This window comes from Podarcis raffonei, chromosome 17 (genome assembly GCF_027172205.1).
Source record: "Podarcis raffonei isolate rPodRaf1 chromosome 17, rPodRaf1.pri, whole genome shotgun sequence".
Taxonomy (NCBI): domain Eukaryota; kingdom Metazoa; phylum Chordata; class Lepidosauria; order Squamata; family Lacertidae; genus Podarcis; species Podarcis raffonei.
The window spans coordinates 16297965-16320365 of NC_070618.1; the positions used below are offsets into that span (position 1 = coordinate 16297965).

Sequence of the window (22401 nt, forward strand, 5' to 3'; positions counted from 1 at the left end):
AGTTTTGAAGGCACTCAGGAAAATTAAGTGAAGGATCTCACAGAAAGGCCAACTGTCTCTCCCACCTACCCAAACCATGTATTTTTACCACATTATTCAACCCACCAGGATCTTCAGAATCACTCTATTTCCAAACTGGTATTAAAAAGGAGGTTTTAAGTCCATGATGTATAGGGGGAACCTGTGGCTCTCATCAGCCCCAGCCAACAATGGTCAGAGATGATGGGAGAACATTCTCCATCCCAGTGCATGCTTGAACTGCAAGACCCTTAATCCTCACAGAATTTAGGACCATTTAGTTATGCAAGTGTGTCTAAACATTTTGCCCACCCAAAGTGAATATGGGCATACATAGCACTGAAATCTTCCCTGAGCCATTGCCCAGAAGAATAGCTACGCAGAGATTTACTAAATCTTGCTTTGTCCTTCCATATTCTTATCGTGCTTCATCTCTCTGTCTCCCACTGTCCACTAATTAATTAATTAATCAGGACATTAATGCCCTCAAATAGATTCATCTCCTTTATACCCATCCACAAATATTTTGAATCTCCTGCACTATCTATTTGTACTGTTCACCTTCATTCAGAAAGTGACACTTGCAGCTGCTCAGCTGGTTCTTTTATTAGGGTACTAAAATGACAGATCTGAGACCAGCCTGCTGTCTGCACAGCGCTGCTGATTTGCACCACTTCCTCCCTTGACAGGACGATTCATCAAAGTGAGGTGGAACAACCCTGGCTCAAGTCAATATTAGTGGAGGTATCTTGCCACGCTGACGCGTGGAGCAAAAACACTGGTTAAGAGTGAAATGTTACACAGAGAACCCAGCGTTTAAAGGGCAATCCCATGTCCTGCTTCACCAGTTTGGGATAGAGGTTGCCATTATAAAAGGCCTGATAGAATGAGGAGAAGGGTTTAGGAAATTGCTATGCTTCAGATGTTTCTGTGCTACAATTCCCATTGGCCTTGCTGGCAGGATCTGATGGGCGTTGGAGCTCAGCAGTGCTGAAGTGTTCCAAGATCTGTTATCCACTATGGAGAAGTCAATGACCTGTCAATGACCTGTGCATAGGCAAACTCGGCCCTCCAGATGTTTTGGGACTACAACTCCCATCATCCCTGACCACTGGTTGTGTTAGCTAGGGATGATGGGAGTTGTAGTCCCAAAACATCTGGAGGGCCGAGTTTGCCTATCTATGCCTGCACCAGACTAACCTCAGACGAAAGTGGGACATGGAGCAAAGTTATCTTTAGTTAGAAGTTTAGGATTTCACCAAATGGCCAATGTTGGGCCAATGTCACAAGTTCTGGCACGGCACCAGCAAATTGAGTTGGACAATAATGTCACAGTGGCAATGCATTTGATGCAGTAGGCTAGTCACAGAATTGTGGTGTAGTGGTTAAGAGCGGTAGACTCGTAATCTGGTGAACCGGGTTCACGTCTCTGCTCCTCCACATGCAGCTGCTGGGTGACCTTGGGCTAAAAACACTTCTTTGAAGTCACTCAGCCCCACTCACCTCACAGAGTGTTTGTTGTGGGGGAGGAAGGGAAAGGAGAATTGTAATGGTTCTAGGGGTTGCTCGTGCGTAAGCCGGTGCTTATCTCCCTGGCAGGGTACAAACACCTGGCTGGGTTGCCTAAGTGAACCTTTTCTGTCCGGACAGCCACTCACCCGTGGCTGACTCAATCGCTGGCAGAATCCGTCAGTGGGCGTTTCTTAAACTTCTTCCAGCAAAGAAGCTCTTTGACGCCTAGTCTCCTCCTACTCTCTCTGCGTGAAAGCCTTCTGCGCAAGGAGGGCGTGGGCAACGGACGACCCCTACTCTCCCCGCTGGTCCCAGGCAAGGAGTCATGGGACCGCCTCGCCGCTTCCTCCATCTGCCCCCCTTCTCCACTGGTGCTACGCTGATTCTCTTCCCCAGAAGATGGGCTGCTTCTCCCGATCCCTGGACGCTCTCTGGAATCCCTCTGGCTTTTGCTCTCTCCCTCCGGCACTGATGGCAGTTCCCTGACAAGAATGTTAGCTGCTTCGGGTAGTGATAAAGCGGGATATCAAATCCAAACTCTTCTACATTTGTAGAGCTGGAAGGGATCTAGTAGTCATCTACTCCAACCCCCTACAATGCAGAGATCTCAGCTAAAGCATCCATGACAGATGGCCATCCAACCTCTGCTTAAAAACCTCCAAAGAAGGAGAGCCCACAGCCTTCCAAGGGAGTTGTGTGACTGGAGTGTTATGTGAGCTGCTTTCTGGGGACTGGATCACTCCAATAATGTCTGCAAAAGCAAACCACCTCAGTTCAGTGAATTATGTTGTTTCTATGTTAATGCTATTTTCTGATGCAAGGGGGGGAAATGACATGGATTTGACATAGAGTGGATGGGAAAGTCAAAACTGGGAGAACTGAATGAGAAACATTACAATTTATTCATTTTCTTCTTTTAAAAAAAGTAATGCTTCACTAATACTAAACTATTTGCTTCCATTCCTTTGTTTTGTACTTTCACTAGAAGCTAAATGAGTGCAACACAGTTAATTACTGTATTTGCTGATTACAGCTTCCTCGTTTCACCCTGTGTCTTTTTATTCAAATCAGTGCTTAAAAACACTGACAGCAAAAAGGAAATGGGCCATAAATCATTGTTACTGTCTCAAATAAAATTCTTTATTGCATGATGGTTGTTTCGTGAATACCAACAGGCATCCAAGGTTATCGTAAAGCATAATTATTCCACATATCTAAGGAAAGATAAGAGCTCAAGAGTGCACTGAAGTATGCACCAAAGCAGTATTTTAAGTGGTCATTTGAAGACATGTTAAATGAACTGTGTTCCGACACCAGTTATAAAGCAGTATTTTATTTATTTTTTAGTGCTTGGCCTATTAGTTAAGTAACACAATTAGTGTTTCCATGCGCCATATGAGAGACCCATCCTAGAAAATTCTCTAGCAACACATTTATACTCAGTGGCAGTCTTGCCCCTTCTGACATTAACCTTTGTCTTGTTAGCAGTTTATGAGTTCACCTTCTAAGTTTGACGGTGGTGGATGGGGAGCTAAATGTGGAATCTTCAATTTCTCTTTAGAAGAGATATTTGAAAAGAATAAAAAAACATAAGGGCGAAATTAATGACACAGCTCTGAATAGGAAATCATGCACTCTCTCTTTTTGCACTCCCCAAGCTTTCCTCAGACTGTACCACTGGAAATCATAGGTCGTGGAACTCCGATTTGGAATACATTTGAAAGTTTAGGACCTTTGGATATGCTCTCTATCTATTTGTCAGGTTTTTTTGCTTTCAAAGTGAGACTATTCAAATAGGAGCCTGTCCCACACTTCAGTCTGAAGTGCTACAACCCCAAGAGTACCACATCTGATGTTTCCTCTGCATGTTCACATAACTTCTCAGTCTTTAGTAGATGCCTACTTTGTCTTTTGCTAGAACCCCAAGATCTAAAAACTAGAGGAAGGTACAAAAGACATACAGTTAAAATTAGAGACCAGGGTACCTTTGAATACAGAATTAATAGTAGCAGAACTGATCTCACTCTCAGTCTGCTTCTGCTTACCTCAGCACATTATTTTAGAAGCCTAATTTAGGTCAAAAAAGCCATTTTGTTGTTAGCATCACTGAACAACTGGGAGTTGGAAACTTTTCCCAGTCTCTTGCAAGAGATCTACCAGTAGATCCCAACTTACCTTCTGCCTACCAGTGTTCTGGAGAAAAACAATGAGAGGAAGTGCAATTCTTCTTACTAGCTCCTGATGTAAAACTGAGGGAATGTTTGTCTTGGGCACAACAGCAGTCGTGAAGGCTGCTCTTTCCAGCTGCTCGCAGTCAGTTTGCTTCCCATCACAGAGAATGGAGATCCCAGTTCACATAATCTGGCTCTAAAGATCCATATATTATTTTGTATATCTCTGCAACTGAAACAAAGGATGCTTCCGGACCATAGCTGTCAACTTTTCCCTTTTCTTGCGAGGAATCCTATTTGGAATAAGGGAATTTCCCTTAAAAAAAGGAAAACGTTGACAGCTATGCTCCGGGCAACCTGCTTAACTGAACAATGCATCCAGATTTGCTTGAGGGAGGATCATACAACTTTGGCTATTTAATGAGCCTTCATCCTGATTTGCTTGTGGGGAGGTTGGACAACATTGCATTAAGGCAAGAGCCAGTATGGTGTAATGGTTAGAGTGTTGGACTGGGACCTGGGAGACCAGGGTTCGAATCCCCACTCAGCCATGGAACTCACAAGGTGACCTTGGGCCAGTCGCTATATCTTAGCCTGACCTACCTCACAGGGTTGTACAATCCGAGTTTGCCAATATGGGACTGAATCCCACCACAAAAGAGTGACTGTCTGGAAGTGCCCAGAGCCTAACTATGACACATGCTGTTACTCATATCCATTCCTTGTTACCCTTGTCTCCCCCTCCTTCTGTCGTTTGTTGTCTCCTCAACTTTTAAAATTTATATTGCAAGCTTTTGGTAAGCAGGGACCTACTTCTATTTTATTTTGCTTATATTAAATCTGTAACGGCTCATCTCCTACACCAGTGGTGCATATAAATAATATTTTCCTAATTATTAATATTATTTTAACCTCCTATAGTCCTTTAATCCAAATTTCATGACTTAAAACAGAATCCCTTGTTCTGCTGTTAAATCTGCCCTGAGCATGGTGTCTACATTGGAGGGGTGAATTATAAAATCATCTGAAATAAATGTATCCAACTGTCTCTTTATTTAAGTTTGGCTGCAATGCAGTACTTCTCATCCCCCCCTTCTTTTTGTTAGGGGAGAGAATAAAACTTACAGACTAAATATTATGGGCAGAAAACAAATTGCAAATTTGTACTAGCTGAAACCATCCCCCATAATGAAAATTATAGTTTTCACCAGGGTTCCCAAGTTAGAAGAATAAACATACTGAACAGAAAAAGGTGTATTGACTTTAAGAACTCTGCTGAGACTATTCTGGTTGGTTTGGTTTTGGTTTTTTGTTTTAATGTGTTGTTTCCACCCACACTCTCAAGGGCAGGACCAACATTTTTTGTTCTGAGGAGGAGGAGGAGAGGGTCTTCAAATCAATTAGCTACTCACCAGGCCACCCTCTCCACAGACTGTTCAAGCTGTATTGTATTGTATTGAACTTTATTACGGCCATTGGCCCATCACACGACAGTTTCCCATACCAACATAATGTACTTAAACCTCCAAATTTAAAACCGCCAAAACTTACAAAAAACAGACAAGAACCAAAGCAAAACAAAAACAGAAGACCAACACCATACATTACAATAAATTTGTAACATAAAAATCGCCCTCTACTCATAAATTAGTAGAAGACATCAATGGTGAAATCACCTAATTACATCTTAAAACATAGATCATAGTTTAGAGGGATTATCCGAGCCGCACAGGAGTCCGTTTCTCTTCTTTAGGGATAGAACGCTGATCAGGAATCTGGCAACCATGAGTGATCTTAGGGGGTCATCATCATTTAATAGATATCTCAGTTTGGCTTCATTCGTATCATCGGCAATTCCCTTTAGATATTGAGCAAGAAACTTGCTCCTGGCCGATGAGTGAAATGCACAATCAAAAATTATGTGATGCAACGATTCCGGTGCCCCACAACTGTTCAAGCTGTGCAAAATGCTTTCCTTCACCACAAACATCAATAGGATCACAAACGATAGATATTCCAACTTGGCTCAGCTGCTTACATGCAGAAGTGCATGCCAAAGAATGTTTCTCACACCATATCAATGCCACCGATGGTGTCTTATAGTTTCTTGTAACAGAAATGGATGATGTCAACCCTGCCCTTGCCCAGTAAAAATGATATTTCACCAAATGTAGCACACACACACACACAATTCAACTTACAGTCAATCATGCCATATGATGAAACTGCATGAAAGGCAGGGGAAATTTGTGTACATGCCTTGGAATCCAACATCTTCTCCTGCCTTCTGCTGGGGCTGTAATGGCATCGAATCACAATATCCCTGGAATTGACTAAGCTCTGATGATAAACTGCAGCACCATATATGAGGTCTACCCTCATCAATATAGCATATCGGATTAGTTCTGGATGCTTGAAGACAAGTGAAACAGGAATGACCCCAAACAGAAAGAACGCCACCGCAATGTTAAGGGAAACACTGGAGACTTACTGTCATTGTAGATGACAATGAGCAAGATGGACAAATTGTCTGAAATGAAACAACACAGCTTTCTAGGCAGACTAGGAGGAACATAGGAGTCTACATTATACTGCGTCTAGAACATCAAGCTCAGTATTTTCTATGGTCTGGCAGTGACTCTCCAAGTTTTCAGGCAGGGGATATTCTAGCCCTGTTTCACTTACCCTCAAGTGTCCAGAACGAATCTGATATGCTAGATTGATTACAGTAGACTTGATACATGGATACAGCAGAGCTTAGTCAACTTCAGGAATACTGTACAGTGGTACCTTGGGTTACAGACGCTTCAGGTTACAAACTCCGCTAACCCAGAAATAGTACCTTGGGTTAAGAACTTTGCTTCAGGATGAGAACAGAAATCGCGCAGCGGCGGCGCTGTGGCAGTGGGAGCCCCCATTAGCTAAAGTGGTACCTCAGGTTAAGAACAGTTTCAGGTTAAGAACGGACCTCCAGAATGAATTAAGTTCTTAACCCGAGGTACTACTGTATTGCAATTGCTTGCTCTGTCCCACATCCATCACATACCTGTCACCCAGTTCCTTCAGCCTCCATGTTTTTGAGGGATGACTGCTGCAGTGGGGAACCTGCTGTCTGCTCATGAAAGGTTGAAATGGCAGAACAGTGATTCATACAGAGAAGTAACGGGCAGTTTCCTCTGCGGGTGGGCACTTTGAATTTATCTCAAGGACCTTCATTACTTAGTGAAATTTTTTGCTTGTGGCCTGGGACACACTAGTTGGGAATGAGCTGCTGCAGGATCATTTTAAAGATAAAATGAAAAGATGCATGAAAGAGGGGAGAGTGAGGACTCAGGTGCACCCCCATTAATCTGAAACCAGGAATGATGCAGCCCTGACTCATAGAATAGGATACGGAAGCAGAAATAAACACAAACATGTTGTATGAGCTATTAAATGAGTATGAGTCTGATTTCTGACCTATTTTTGAAGGTAGCAGTCACTTAAGAGGCAAAAACAACAGAAGGGGAAACATTGCAGCTGCCTCGTGCACCTGCAAGTCTGCTGCTGGCATCGTGCAATGCAAAATTCTTTTTTAGACCAGAAATTCAGGTTACCTGTTAAATAATGTGCCCCTCCCGCTCATTAATTAGCACAGTGGTTTACAGGAACATGTTTTCTAATTTGAAGTTTCTGGAGGTAGGAAAAACCTCTTGATCCTCACAAAAGATTACATACGGTACCTTGCTTAACTTCATCACTAATGCAGCCTACTTTGAGAAATGCAAGGGAAGAATTCTATTCTTGTGGTTGGGAGAAGGAGAAGAGAGCTTTCGTAACATTGTAAAGGTTGATAAACACAAGTCACTAGAACTAGTGAAACATAATGGGTAAGAGAAAAAGCTGTCAACCAGGAAGTCGATGGCTCATGTCTCTGTGACATTAACATATGAGAGTGCTGGAGGTGAAATAGTTAAACAGGGTACCCAATCAGAACCCAGGGGGTGGACTCAGAGTGACTATAAAACCAGCTCTGGGAGGGGAAAAGGGGGAGTTGGGTGGTTGGTTGGAGTGGGAGTGAACCGGGATAGTGTCTGTGGGGAGGTTGAGTTAGTGTAGCGAAATAAGCTGAGTCAGGAACAGTTAGGAACTAGGTAGACAAGTAAATATCTGAGAGGTGGTTTAGTGAGTGAGACCAGGTAGTGGAAGTTATAGGTCTGGATAGGCACCCATGATTGTAACAGACCGATACTGTTTATGAAACCACATGCTTGTTAAATTGCAATAAATAAACAGAAGTTTATGTTCCAATTTAACCCTGACTGGACTCAGTATTGTCCCAGGTAGGGCCTGGGTGGTGGCAGCGAGAAATAAAGTGGTGGCACAGGGATCAATAGACGGTGAAACGTCCGGGGACCCTGTGTGATCGCCACAGTCTCATTTAACTAATTCACAAGATGGGCACAGGAAGCCACCATCTCTTGGCTTCAGCCATCTCCCATCTGCAGTGGGAAGAGAGTCTGAACACTGAACTGATCTCAACTTTTTAAAAATGCTGGGTCAAAATGTGGAGTATTGTAATCGACTTAACAGCTAGAACAGGAAACGATTTCCATGCCATAAAAATGCTAGGCACAATCAAGTAATATTATGTACATGATTTGCCTTTTCTGTCTAAAAGGATTGGTCTCTTTTGAATGGCGCAGTCTGTTCTTTCACTCGGTGGCTGATGCTCTGGGAATGAGGTGACTGAAGATCAACAGATACAATAAATATAGCATTTAAATGAACAACAGTTGAGAAATCCAACAAGGATATAGCAACTCAAAAACAGTAATGCCAAAGAGTCTCCCCACCCACCTTCTTTGCAATATCCTTACTTAGATGCCTGACTGCAATCCCAGAGACACACAAATTTCAAATGAAGAACTGTCTGGAGTTTGGATGCAATAAGGAGCAGAGATGGTCCAAAAGCAGTGAATGCTAAGAGGGAGATAGTCCTGAAATTTCCCAAAGCTCCAATTCAAGAGATGCTTACTGGACATCTGAGAACATGTTGGAATGCCCACACTTTACGCATTAACAGAAGCACCACTAACTTGTTCCCAACAGCAGAAGAAAGGAAGGAAGGAAGGAAGGAAGGAAGGAAGGAAGGAAGGAAGGAAGGAAGGAAGGAAGGCTAAGGATGCAGGCACTGACATTCAAGTATAGCTCTGGTACTAAAGAAAGGCTAATTTAACTACAGTAACTACACCACAGATGACCTGACTCAATTAGAGGGAATAAACCAATCATTTAGATTCACAATTGCCACCAAAGTTTTGATCAAATTTTGTGGTTCCTGCTTCGGGTCTAAGGAATTGGGGGGGGGGGAATGCCAGCATATTCTCCCCAAAGTTTAAATGTGAATGTGGCGGCTTTTGTTTTAGGAGAAACATCTGAGGAAGTCTGAAAGAGAAATAAAAATGTTTTAATAAGGCTGGAGAAATTTCTGAAAAGGGTTCTTTTCTGCTTGTCAGGATGGTGAGAAGCAGGACCAATATATCGTCACTTCTCTTGCTCACTGAGAAGTAAAAATAAAAAACCAAGATAACACCATCATACTTGGGAATCAAGGGTGCCAACTTGAATAAAATATTGGGGGGGGAGAGGGGAAAGGTTAGCCCTGCCCTGCATAATCAATCACAAGAAAAGTGCACACACCGTTTGAATGGCAATGCCCATCAACTTGGGGGGACGGACCCCTCAAACTGTTTATTGGGGGAGGGGGAGAAGGGACCTCAGGCCTTTGCAGTTGGCTCCTATGTGTGGAATAATATGACGATGCAAGAAAAGGAAGTTGGATAAAGTTTTACCGTTCCCTCCAAAAAAAGTTGATGGTGGGGTATGGCAGCTCAGCCACTTACCTGCGAGCCTTTGCCAGCTGCAGCTGAGGACTGGGTTTTGCCTGAGGGCGATGAAAGCTACTGCTGGAGGTTCAACATCCACTCCCGTCCCTCTTGGCTCTACTTAGAATTGCTCTATAAAAATGCCAAACTTCCACTGACTTTTGACATCGTGTGAAGGAGCTTACTACGTAGTTACATTTTATGCTGTGCTTGTAAGCTATTTAACTTGGCTTGTAGTTCTTTGGTCCTTTAGTCTCACCCATGAATAGTCCAACATTTCACGTACAAGCCACTTTTCTTGAATATGTTGCAGATCTTAACCTTTTTGTACTACGAGCACCTTCATGGAAACCAGATAAAGTAGGTTTGATACAGCCCAGACGCTATATTAGATGTCTGGGCCCCCTTGACAGTCCCATGAATCCCTTTTCGCCCTAAAGGAATGCCACCTGAGCCTCTGATATTATTCGGAGGCTCTGACAGCAGCTGCTTCGTAACTCCAGGTCATAAAGAAACATTCAGACTTCATTAAATGTGATAGCCTGCCTTAGCTTTGCCTTTGGAGTTCAGGCTCCTTCTGGAGGGCAGGAGTTGGGGAGAAATTTCCAACAGTTTCCTTTATAAACTGTAAGTTGCATCCTTGCTTGTTGATGCTTTCTGGAGGAAGTTCAACAGAGCGGCTCATAACACATCTCTGCTACAGCAGATCAAATCCTGAGTCCAAAGAAAGCCCACTGGATACATCCAGGCACAAAAGGTGCATTGCTTGCCATAACACTTTACATATTTCGAAAGAGACTACACACTCTGAAGCTTTAAAAAACAAACTGCTAATCTCTTCAGCAATATATGAACCGTAGCTCTTTGTTATGTATTCTTTGTTACATTTGCTATTGATCCGTTACCTTCGTTCCCTGTTCACCTTTGCAGAAACCTTTACATCAGTTTAAAATTGTCATAAATGTATTTAAATAGAGTGCACAATAGACCAAAAGACAAAATAATAAAAATCAGCACAAAGCTTCCTCTTAATAAACAATTTCGCTATAGAATTAATTGCAGCTTTATTTCAAAGCAATTTTCTGAAGATAAAAGGTTTTGCAGTGCTAGGGCAAGTAATCCCTACAAGAAAAGTCCCCATATAACACAACAAGGCCACGAAGCCCTTAATATATGCAGGGGTACCAACTGTAGAAGTTTTTACAGGCCAAAATTAGCACCCAGAAATGAACCAGCAAGCGGTGCATATGCTAAAGCATAGTTTTATACACAGCTGTCAGCGCTGCCCAAGGTCCCAGCTCACACAAGACCAACGCTGCTCCTTGCTCAAGTTTAAAAGTCTTTATTGAAGTTCAGTCTCATTTCTAGACGCGCAGCGCGCAACGCTACATCTATCCGTCAGACCGTAGAACTCCCATCTGAGTCTCCTCCCCCCTGACACCAGCTTAAGATTCTAGCCTTACTCCACCTCTTCCTCTGTTCCTTCTTTCTCTGGGTCTTTCTGCTAGTCGGAGTCTCAGCCCTCCGAGATTCTTCTGACGCTGATTCTCCCGACTCCTCCCCCCCCCTCTTTCGGGCTTTAGGACCTGGCTCCCAATCCGGGTTTTCTGCTGTCCCGCGCTCCTCCACATTTGAACTTGGCGCGCGCGCGCAGCCTCCCACTTCCCTTCTGACCGTTACACTTGTGTCACTGCTCCCCCTTTCGGGGAGGCTAGCTGGACCTGGCCTTCCCTCCGTCTCCCCACTCCCCGATGGAGGAGAAGCTGGTCCTGACTCACGTGACTCTTCCCCCCCACTGTGCTCTGGTGGGGGAACTGGCCCTACTCCTCCGCTACTCCTTTGGGACTCCCCTCTGGTTCCTTGTTTATGGATCGTCCCCTCTGGGATTCGCCTCGCCCTTACCATAGGCGCCCCCTCCTGGGAATCTTCAGATTCGCTGGAGAAGCTCATGGAATCTCTCGGTCCACTGTCATATTCCCCTACGCTCCCCTCCGATTCCTCTCCTCCGCTCTCTATTTGCTCTCTCCCCTGCTCTTCTGCTCCTGAACCTCTGACAACAGCTTTCATATTGTTTCGTTTTTCAAATATGCTTCTGTCACCTCTCATTAGAAGATGACCACTATGTTCTGCAGTAGAAGAAAATTACAAATGTTATTCTTGGGAAGCTTATGTAAAGTGCAATTGCAGTTGTTGACCCATACCCTGCTCCAACATGAAAGGAAACTGGAAATCATTCCTCAGAGTGCCGCCACGCTCTTTCATAGAAGCAAGGAATTGTTGAGTTGGAAGAGACCATTTAGTAATCTCATCCAATCCCCTGCAGTGCAGGAATATGCAGCTGTCCCATATGAGGATCAAACCTGCAACCTTGGCGTTATCAGCACCTGACGCTCTAGTTCAGCATTAGCCAACGTGCTGCCCTCCAGATGCTATTGGGCTACAACTCCCATGATCCTTGACCATTGTCTGTGGTGGCTGGTACTAATAAAATCCAACAATATTTGTAAGGCACTATGCTGGGCATTCAGCTCACTGAATCAAACTGCAACATGTTGGATGCAGCTGTAACTTCAAATAATCACCATCAATTAAGAGAGTGGGGATTCCGCAGGGGAGAGAAAAAACTGATTACAAGTTCTAAAAGAGTCACTCATATTGCATAAGTTCTCTGTTTCAGTGTATGTCTCCTTTGGAGTCTCTCCTGTGGGTTGGTTTTTTTTTAAGATAACCAAGTGATTAGATAAAATAACTCGGGCAACTGGATCAGAAATATCTGATGCTTTTACAATGACAGCTCATGTTCTCATTTGCGAGTTTTAAACATGTACAGACAGAAACATGGCTGCCTTCAGAAGTGCCCTCTAGCCATCACTAAACAACCCTATTATAAGCTGATATACAGATCTCTTTAAAGTGACACACATTCTGTTATATTAATAATAGAAGAAAGCTATACAAGACTTTTAGACATTGAGTAGAAGAAGCTGTTATTCATGTCCTCAATGGTGCAACCAGACTGGATGCAGTCTTGTGGCTTATAACAATTTTATTACAAACACCTCATGATTTTAAGATCAGGTAGATGGATCGTTCTTCACAGTGAGCTGTAGCTTGCTATGACATTAACAAGCAACATAACTTTACTTTCATCTATCCATTCGATATACAGTATACACATCTATTTCCTGGGAGATGGAGATCCACAAAGTGCAAAGGTGTCTCCCGGTATGTTTCCAAACACAATTCCAAGTGTTGGTGCTGACCTTTAAACCCCTAAATGGCTTTGGCCCTTGGAGCTAGATCTCAGGGTCTGGGCTGAATGACGGGGGTGGAGATGCTCCTTCAGCTATACAGTGGTACCTCGGGTTAAGAACTTAATTTGTTCTGGAGATCTGTTCTTAACCTGAAGCACCACTTTAGCTAATGGGGCCTCTTGCTGCTGCTGTGCCGCCGGAGCGCGATTTCTGTTCTCATCCTGAAGCAAAGTTCTTAACTCGAGGTACTATTTCTGGGTTAGCGGAGTCTGTAACCTGAAGCGTATGCAACCTGAAGCGTATGTAACCCAAGGTACCACTGTACAGGGCCAAAGCCATTTAGGGCTTTAAAGGTCAGCACCAACACTGAATGCTTGAAGAAGGGGCTGAATTGAACCCGCTGGTCATGCACCTCAGCATTTGCCTGCAAAACTTACCTGCCCTTCTTATAGCTACACAATCAGCATTAGTGAGAAACACCCTGCAATGTTTCACAGATCCCTTTCAATCTCCTGCCCTCTGGTGGTCACTCTGTCAGTAACTCAGTTGGCCCACTGAGTCCAGGCTTTCCTTAGTATTCCCTAAAATTAATGTTACTTATTTATAATCCACTTACAAAGCTCTCTGAGTGGTGTGCATAACCTGCTACCACAATCTACTGAGCCACAAAATGCAGGAAGACCTTCCTCCTCTACACTTAATTATGTATATATATCAAAGCTAGCACATGGTATGAGACATACTGTTTCTAAAATCTACCCGGTGCAGAACACATTCATTAATTTAAGCATCTGTAAATCTATTTATCTATGGCCAACAAAATCAGAACAAGCCGTCCTTTAGTTAAGAGTAACAAACATTGGTTCTATCTATAACCTAACATCACATCACATCACATCACACACCACCTTCTTTAACAGCTATTCAAACCACCTGCCTTTCATTTATTCCTTTTCCGTCTTCATCTCTCACTTACTCATCTCTCTCACTTATTCATCTTGCTCACTCGTTCTCTACTCATCTCCCTGCCATTTGAGCTCCCTAATTGTTCTCTGTCAGTCACTCTGACTCATAGGAGCCAATTCCTGGGGGCCGAGGTCCCTTCGTCCCCCCCCCCAAATTTTTTGGTGGGCATTGACATTCAAATGGTGTGCATATGTCATGTCTTGTGATCGATTATGCAGAGCGGGGCTTACCAACATTTTATTCAAGTTGGCACCTCTGCTCTGACTTCACTTTCCATTCCAGCATGCTCTCCTTCTGTCAATCATTCTACCACACATTATTCTGTAACCAGGGTCCTAGATTACATGTAACTAGGTATCCTCCACTCAGTCACAAATACAGGGATCCCAGTCAAGCAGAAGATCTGTACACATGTAACAATGTGAAACCTCTATCTCACTAATGCTCTTTTGGCAAGTGCAGAGAAGGGAGTACCTAGGTATACTTGCCTTGGGCCTCAGAGGGCTAAGCCGGCTGAAGGGGACCCATCAGGGACTGGCTGCTTGTTTCCCCTTTCCCTTTTTAGTTTATAACTTTATTGTACAGTAACAAGATTCCTGCCCTGGGCCTCAGACAAGCTCTGCACAAGCCTGGGTGTAGGTATGGCTACTGACGTACATCCAACAGTCTTGCTCCTATTTCCCCCACAGGCCAATTGACTGCATGGATGAAGCCCCTGTTGTCTTTATGGAACACTTGTGGGCAGCTCAGAAGAATCCCCAGTAACTTTCTGAGGAATACCAGGATTTCCCAGAACACATTTTGAAAATCACGGAGATGGTGGCTGTACAGTCATCGAAGTTTCTATATTATTGTTTGTTTCCAGGAAATACCTATCTGAGGATCTCAGCATTTGTGGCTTGCCATGCTAAACACAGCCAACCAGCCACTTGGGAAAGCTCAATATGGCAGCTTGGCATCTGCCTTGGTCTACAAGGGATGAGTAGGTGTGAATGGATTTTCAAGTGCCTTTCAGATTGCATGACTGCTGTGCTGTGTTTGGCCCAGGGGGATCATACATTTTGGAAGCATGGTCTTACAAAGGCCTTAAAGACTGATTATAAACAAAAGTATCAGGGACAAAGGTGTGATAATGTCAGGATGAAGACCCCAGATTGTGGGGACATGCAATTTAAACTTTATCCCTAAGGCATGATACTGGTAAAAGTTTCCCTTGCCAAAGCTGCTTATGGCAATTTACCTCCTGGGATGAACAGCTGCTTTGAGGGTGGGTTTTTTTTTTAATTAAAAAAAATGAGATGACATCACAGGTGGGGCAGGTTTAAAGCTAAGGATGACCAAGCAATTCAGTCACTGCTCATTTTCCAACATTGCAATGCAATTCCTGTCTGTACAAACATATTAAAATATGCATCTAGACATTTCATATTTAAATATACATAGAATATGGAAAACACACATTAAAATACTTTAAAACAAAATACTTGTTTTTTAAAACAAATGAACAATTAATGCGGAAATGCAATGGGCTGATTAGTAAAAAGTGTCATGGATCAGAAATAGAATCACCCACATCCAAATGAACAATCCCTCACCACAGTGTGTTCCAGTCCTAATTAGCCCTGCACCTGTTATTTCTTTAATTAAAAAAGAGATATGGAATGTAATGAGACCACAAGTTTCTCATCTCATCTCATCTGGTCCTCAGTCTCTCCTGTTCTCTCTCCAGGACTGGCTCCAGTCTGAGGGAGCCCTGGGGTAAAATGTCCTCTAGGAGGACTCCTATATTGGTTGGCCATGCTTGGCTTACCGGTAGCAGTGCTCCAAATAGTGCCACCCTAAATCTAAAATGCTCTAGAGAAGGGGTGGATGCCCCATAACCAGCAGGCCAGATCCAGCCTAGGAAACCATCGGTCCCCCAATCTTGATCTCAGTGCTGTGGTTCTCTGTCTGCTCTTTGGAACTGTGGTTGAGGGCCTAACTAAAACTACCAATTTGACACCCAAGACCATTTTGGCCAAGCCATGTCATAGGGCTGACAAAGACGAGCCACCCTCACCCCACAGTAACTGAGGGGTGTCATATTGAGGACACGGTGGGAAATCAAAATGGCAGCTAGATGTAGCCATACTATGTTAGTGTTTAAAAAATATCATATTGTAAAAAACACAAATGTGGGTCCAGGGCTAGTGTCAAGAGTGGGACCTACCAGGATGCTGGGGCCCTAGTAGTTACCCACAGATGCCAGGCACTGACACTGAGTGGATAGCTCAGTAGGTTAGAGCATGGTGCTGATAACGCCAAGGTTGCAGGTTTGATCCCCATATGGGTCAGCTGTATATTTCTGCATTGCAAGGGGTTGGACTAGAAGATCCTCAGGGTCCCTTCCAACTCCACAGTTCTTTTATTCTATGATCTATGACCAGCCAGACACTGACAACAGGCCTGCCAACACACAGACACACAAGCTGCTGACACTTCAGAGCTGGATGTTTTTATTTGTTTTCTTCCCCTAAACCTCTCTTTGCAGATCAAATGCAAAATTGGTTGTGAAAAGGGCAGGAAAGGAGAAGGCCTTTTTTTGTGACTCCCCGTTGGAAGGATTTTGGGTATATGTCCACTTTCAGGCAGAACATCTATTTTTATTATAGTAACGAGTTTTTTGAAGAAATTCTGTTTCAAAGACAGTCAAATTCAGCTGATGGGAAATGGGTTCCGCCCCCTGTCAACCTTTCCCCCATCTATCCTCTTGATTCTTATTCTTCTTATTATTATAATGCTCGATATTTATTAGGGCAATGAAAGTCTGGTGTTTTTATATAAGCATCTATTTTTAACACACTCTGCTTGGTTGTGATTTATCAAATCTAGCAAAGTGATTTCAAACAATATACAGTACAATTTGTTTCTCTTGCTCAATTCTTGTTTGTACTCTCTCAGCCTCTTTTACCACAAAGCCATTATGCATGCTCCTATGGCAGCCATTTTGTGGTATGCCACACCTCCACAGCAGCCATTTTGTGATGCGCCAGGCGTCCACAGCAGCCATTTCCCACCCCCCACTGGTGCCCATGACACTTTCCCATAATTCCACTGGCCCAAAATGGTTGGCAACCCCTGATAATATCGCAGAATTCACACAACAACTCAGTTTAACAAAATATTTCTGAGCTAAGTGACATGATAACTTAGTTGAATAAAAACCCTGGTGCTTCAATTGTAAAGGCTCAGACCTACCAGAAAGCTGCCCTCTCTGCCCCCTTCCGAATAACCCAGCATGCATGTGGTTGATGAAGAAAATACACACTGTAGCTGCTGTGCAATCTCAAGCATATTTGCTTGCTGCTGAGAGGAAGGAAATGTGTATTTTCAAAGTCTTACATTGGCTTCTGAAACAAATTTCTGGGGCCATTTAGCCCTCTCATTTAAGCACTGAAGCTTATTCTTTTACTTTTCTATCTGTAAAGCCAAACATAAACCTAGCTGAAGATATATCAATATTATATTGTATTATATATTATTTATATAGCACGATCAATATGCATGGTGCTATGTTATGCTTCCCTGGTTGAGTGAAGTCTAGCCAACACATTAGGTAAAATCTAGTTTATATTCTGCGGAATTCACAAGGATAGTAATATTGGCATCCACAAACCACAAGCCTGGTTCTCCCTTGTACTGATGTCACAAATACACTGACATTGTTTTGTATGTTTCATAGTCGACTTCTCACACAAAAAACAGATTATAGAGCCCAGTGCTTTCTCTAATTAAGCCTTGTTTTTACATGCATCTTACACAAAGGTCGTGAGCTATTTATGCTTCCTTGAACCCAACAAAACCACAGTATGACTGCAACAGAAGAACACACAACACAGAAACTTTATATGATGCAAACAGATCATTTATTAACAGCAACACATTGAGGGTTGTGAATCAACATCCGACATATAAAGAGTTCAGTATTCTACAGATGATCCTTAAAATATCTCTCATCAGAGACCACAGAGGTCCATAAAGGTTAAAATCAACCATTTGAATCGGGCTCAATCTGACAAAATTCCAAGGGATTCAGAGCAGTCTACTCTGTTTTTCTTCCTTCATTTCTTCCTACAGTATAGTAGCCTGCAGACATAGGTGTTGAGAGTTGCCAGCAGAAACTGAATGATATCTTCAATCGTATAATTCAATTCATTGGCACCTCAAACAGGAACAGTCCACACTACATTTTTGTTGCAGGTCTCATCCCACTGACTTGTTTTTAAGGTCACATCCAGGTTGTTTGTTTATTGTCTGGAGGCAGCCTAAGTTTATTATTGGAAAACACTGAAACTTAATGACGAGTGAGATATCACACAGGATAACAGTTAATAGATGCATAGGTAAGCAATAATTGCATCTTACCTCCTTACTGTATTTGCGTGTTCAGACCTTTAAACCTCCCCCCTAAATAAATTCAGACTATACTCAAATTTGGGTTTGGTTTTTGGCAGAATTTAGGCCACAACTATATTGATTACAGCAAGTGACTGGTTGCATAGGCTCTGGTTCGACTAGCTCCCTGCACCGTTGCAGGTAGCGCTGACTCAGGGCACTAGCATAGGCCAGCCTAGGGTGAACACCTGGATAGGCGGAAAGCCGGGAACAGGCTATGTCCACCACCCAGATGTCCCCCTGGACTCAGGAACGGGCACAACCCCCTCACAGGGTTACCAAACCATTGAGTCCCTGGATTCCTTTAATGGAATAGCCTTCACATAGGGATGGCGAGAGCATTCTCCCAGCCCTATCACCTGAATCAGAGCCTATCCGCAACCTTACAAGTTGTGACGATTTGTTGCGTGGCAGGCGAAACCCAAATGGCAACAGCCAATCAGCCAAGTGGGAAAAATTCCTGCCGTGCCCCTGTCCCAATGGCAGATGACACACTACGGCATAGCAAGGTCAAGCGCACAGCCCTAAATATAGGGAGAGGTGGGTGGGTGTTCCGATGCACGCACCGAAAGAGGATGCTCTGGGTCACATACATAGGTCTATATAGGTTCCTTAATCCATTTAGCCTGCGTCCCATTAGCCTGATTAAACCCAGCATCAAGGGACCTACCAACTGGGTGTCATGGCTATTCAATCAAACCCACCCACAAGACAGGGTTTGGTTGCCAGGTCTCACCGCAACACGTGCCCTCTTTAAGGGAGGACCCAGTTTATACAATACTTTTGAGGTGGACCTCACAAAACAGTTTACAACAAAGCAGTTTACAACAATTTTGTTTTAAAAGGCTATTACTGATAGGTTAAGATGGTCCTCGGTGCCCCTGTGGTGGCAGTTGTGGGGCGGGGGGGGGGGAGGTGCCACTATCTTATAATATTTTGAATTACTCGTTGCCAGTACATATTTGAACACTTTCACTAGATATGCAAACTGCTGAAGAAGAAGAAAGAAAACCTGCATCTCCAGTAGCTGGCTGGGTTTGTTCCACGTTATTTTGTGAGCCTAAAGAGCAGGTACCTCCAAACTCGGCCCTCCAGATGTTTTGGGACTACAACTCCCATCATCCCTAGGTAACAGGACCAGTGGTCAAGGATGATGGGAATTGTAGTCCCAAAACATCTGGAGAGTCAAGTACCCAGGACCAGCCCAAGACATTTTGGCACCTGAGGTGGACCCCCAAATTTCAGGTAAGAAGGATGAGGGAAGATCTATATCAGGAATAAAGGGGTGGGGGAGAAAGCCTGACATTGGGATCTGCTGTCCTTGTGAATCCTTCCATCTGAGGTGGTCACCTCACCTTGCCTCATGGGTGGGACAGCCCTACAAGCATCTAGTATTGCTTAATTTTTTTTTAAAAAAAGTATATTTCTAGTTTACACTTCTTGGTTTTTTATGGTACAGAAGCCCAAGCAATTTCCAACCGTCTTGTGAGATTCTTATATTTAGATATCCCCTCTTTCTTCTGTGGGACTTGATTCCTCCCTTTCCAGACTAATGTCTAGCACTTCAGTATAAATATTCTTCATTAACCACGTATCAATAGATTCCTCAAATGGTGACCTTTCCCTGATACTTCCGAAATGTCTACTTAAAGAGCTTTAAATATATATATTTGCAAGTACTCAAAAAAGAAGAAGAGATGATCTTGCTCCATACTGACATTTGCATAATTATATATTGCTATGAAAGATATACAGAAAGAAGGGATTTATTACATAAAAGATCCCCCCCATTTAGTTAAATTATGTCATTCCAAAACTTCTAGGTTTCCTGATAACCCTGAATCAAATGCCTCTCACATATTAATGGCGAGAAATTCAGACTCAGCTTAGATTTATAAAATTTTCCAAGACTTCCATTATAGCTCAGAGAAGACATACCTGCTCTCCTTAGAATGACATGCATGCTGGCACTCATACACATGCGCACACACTCACATACCTAATTTTTAAATAGCTTTGAACATTTTAATATAATATAATTATGATACACAGCTAATTAAAGGACACACAAACCCCTTGTTATTCCATTGGATTCTAATAAGCAATTGCTGAGCCCCGCCCCTATGCCTGCAGAATTAATTATTCCACTTAATTTTTACAAGAAATTACTACAAGAAATTCTTGCAAATATATTTTTTGGTTTTTCAAGTGCAAAAAGCACACCATCAGTACACAGGCTTATTTTATGCATAATCTTGGAATTGAACAACTTTAATGCTAATATCTTGCCCAACTGCTGTAGCAAATTTTAGAGATGATGCTTCCATTTCCTTCTGCTCTGTAAACAGCTGCTACCATCCTAAAACACTCACCTCCAGACTTATTTTTAATAGGTGACTCATCTGCCCTTGTCAGTTTGTTTATTGAATCCTTAGCACACTTTGCAGTGTTTGCCCAATATCTGATATATATGAAAATAATAATATACATCAAAGTACCATACTTAAAAGAGCTTGAGCGTGTTCATTTTTATTTATGATCTTACTCGGTGCTGACCTACTATTGTCCTCAAAGTCATTCAAAGTTTTGGGCTGAAAAAAGTTTGTATTTTAAAAAAGCAAAACAATTTTAAGGTTTCTGCAAATCACAACACAAAGAAAGGTGCAACCATTTAACCCTCATCCCAGCATATATATCCATGCACATTTATATATCATATTTATATATTTTGAGAAACAGCATAAGGATACCTCCCAAAATTTGCTCTTCTCCGAAAGTCAATATATCAGCCTGGTATTCAAACTACAAATCCTTTTGTAAAGACATAATCTCTAGCACACCAAGGGAAAGTGGCATATGAACCCAGGCTCCCAGATGTGCAATGGATGCATAGAGAGATGTGCCCTGAAACATGATGCTCATGTGCAGTGGGGATCCCTGTGTGTGCTCCCTAAAAATCATGCACCTAAGGCTTTGCCCCCTGCCCCCATGCTAGGCCCTTGTCTAGGCAGCTGTTCCCCATCCATCCTACAGAGCAGTTGCAGCAACAGGGAGCCACAGCCTCTCCAATGGATTATGTACTCTTCCTCCAACGGGCTACATGCATGCAGCCTGAGACTGTGCCTGCATGGCAGCCACCATTGCTCTTTCCTCTTCACTCCTCTTCTGGTTCTAGGAGACAGCAGGTCAGGAGGTGGTGGGAATTCGCTCAGCCCTCTACTTGCCTGATCAGCCTCTCCCTCCTCATCTGACATGACCAGTGTTCCACCCACCGCCCTTGATAGCTCTGAATGTTTCCCAGGCCCTGGTTCCTGCCTCCCGGGGGTCACTGAGCTCCATAAATTGCTGGCTTCTTCTCCCAAGTCAGTTTCCAGTCCCCTTGTATCTGACACACATAGGTCCAAGCCCTGCCAGTCCCAAACATCCTGCTTTCCTTAATTGCATTACATAGACGTAAAACTGGGACGTGGGTGGTGCTGTGGGTTAAACCACAGAGCCTAGGACTTACTGAGCAGAAGGTCGGCAGTTCGAATCCCTGCAATGGGGTGAGCTCCCGTTGCTCGGTCCCTGCTTCTGCCAACCTAGCAGTTCAAAGTAGGTAAATAAACAGGTACCGTTCCGGCAGGAAAGTAAACGGCGTTTCCGTGCGCTGCTCTGGTTTCGCCAGAAGTGGTTTAGTCATGCTGGCCATATGACCCGGAAGCTGTACGCCGGCTCCCTCAGCCAATAAAGCGAGATGAGTGCCGCAACCCCAGAGTCGGCCACGACTGGACCTAATGGTCAGCGGTCCCTTTACCTTTACCTTTAGACGTAAAACTAAGTATTTCTGCTTAATTTGTATAGGATTTGACTGTTGAGCCATGCCCTTCAACATTCCTCTGATGAAAGTAGGGACATTTCTCACTCCCCCCCCCAAAAAAAACCCCCCTGATGCTCCTTGGTGCCCCATTCCCCCCCCCCAAGCATTTCCTATCAGAAGAAGGAACACAACATGCATGCCTTCCACCATCCTGAGAAACCCCCTTTATCCTGATTTTATTTTATTCCTTGGTGGTTTTAGAAAAAGAAAAACACAGACCAATAAATAATTTTTAGAAAGGGGCAAGATTAGATGCGGACACACAAAGCATGAAAAAGCAGCAGCAGCAGCAGCAAGACTCCTTGTGCTCTGTGACCCTT

At 43.4% G+C, this 22401-nt stretch overlaps 1 protein-coding gene across 3 annotated transcripts in view; it reads right to left on the reverse strand.

Annotated features, from left to right (window-relative positions):
- Window positions 1-22401, reverse strand: part of LINGO2 (leucine rich repeat and Ig domain containing 2) — a 537786-nt gene that overhangs the window by 257734 nt on the left and 257651 nt on the right. Inside the window, exon 1 of one of the 3 annotated variants that reach the window (XM_053370516.1) lies at window positions 16688-17191. The exons of the other annotated variants lie outside the window; for them this stretch is intronic. The gene's annotated coding sequence lies outside the window, so the exon portion shown is untranslated. Of the gene's footprint in view, window positions 1-16687; window positions 17192-22401 lie in introns of those variants that run through there. 3 annotated transcript variants of the gene reach the window in all.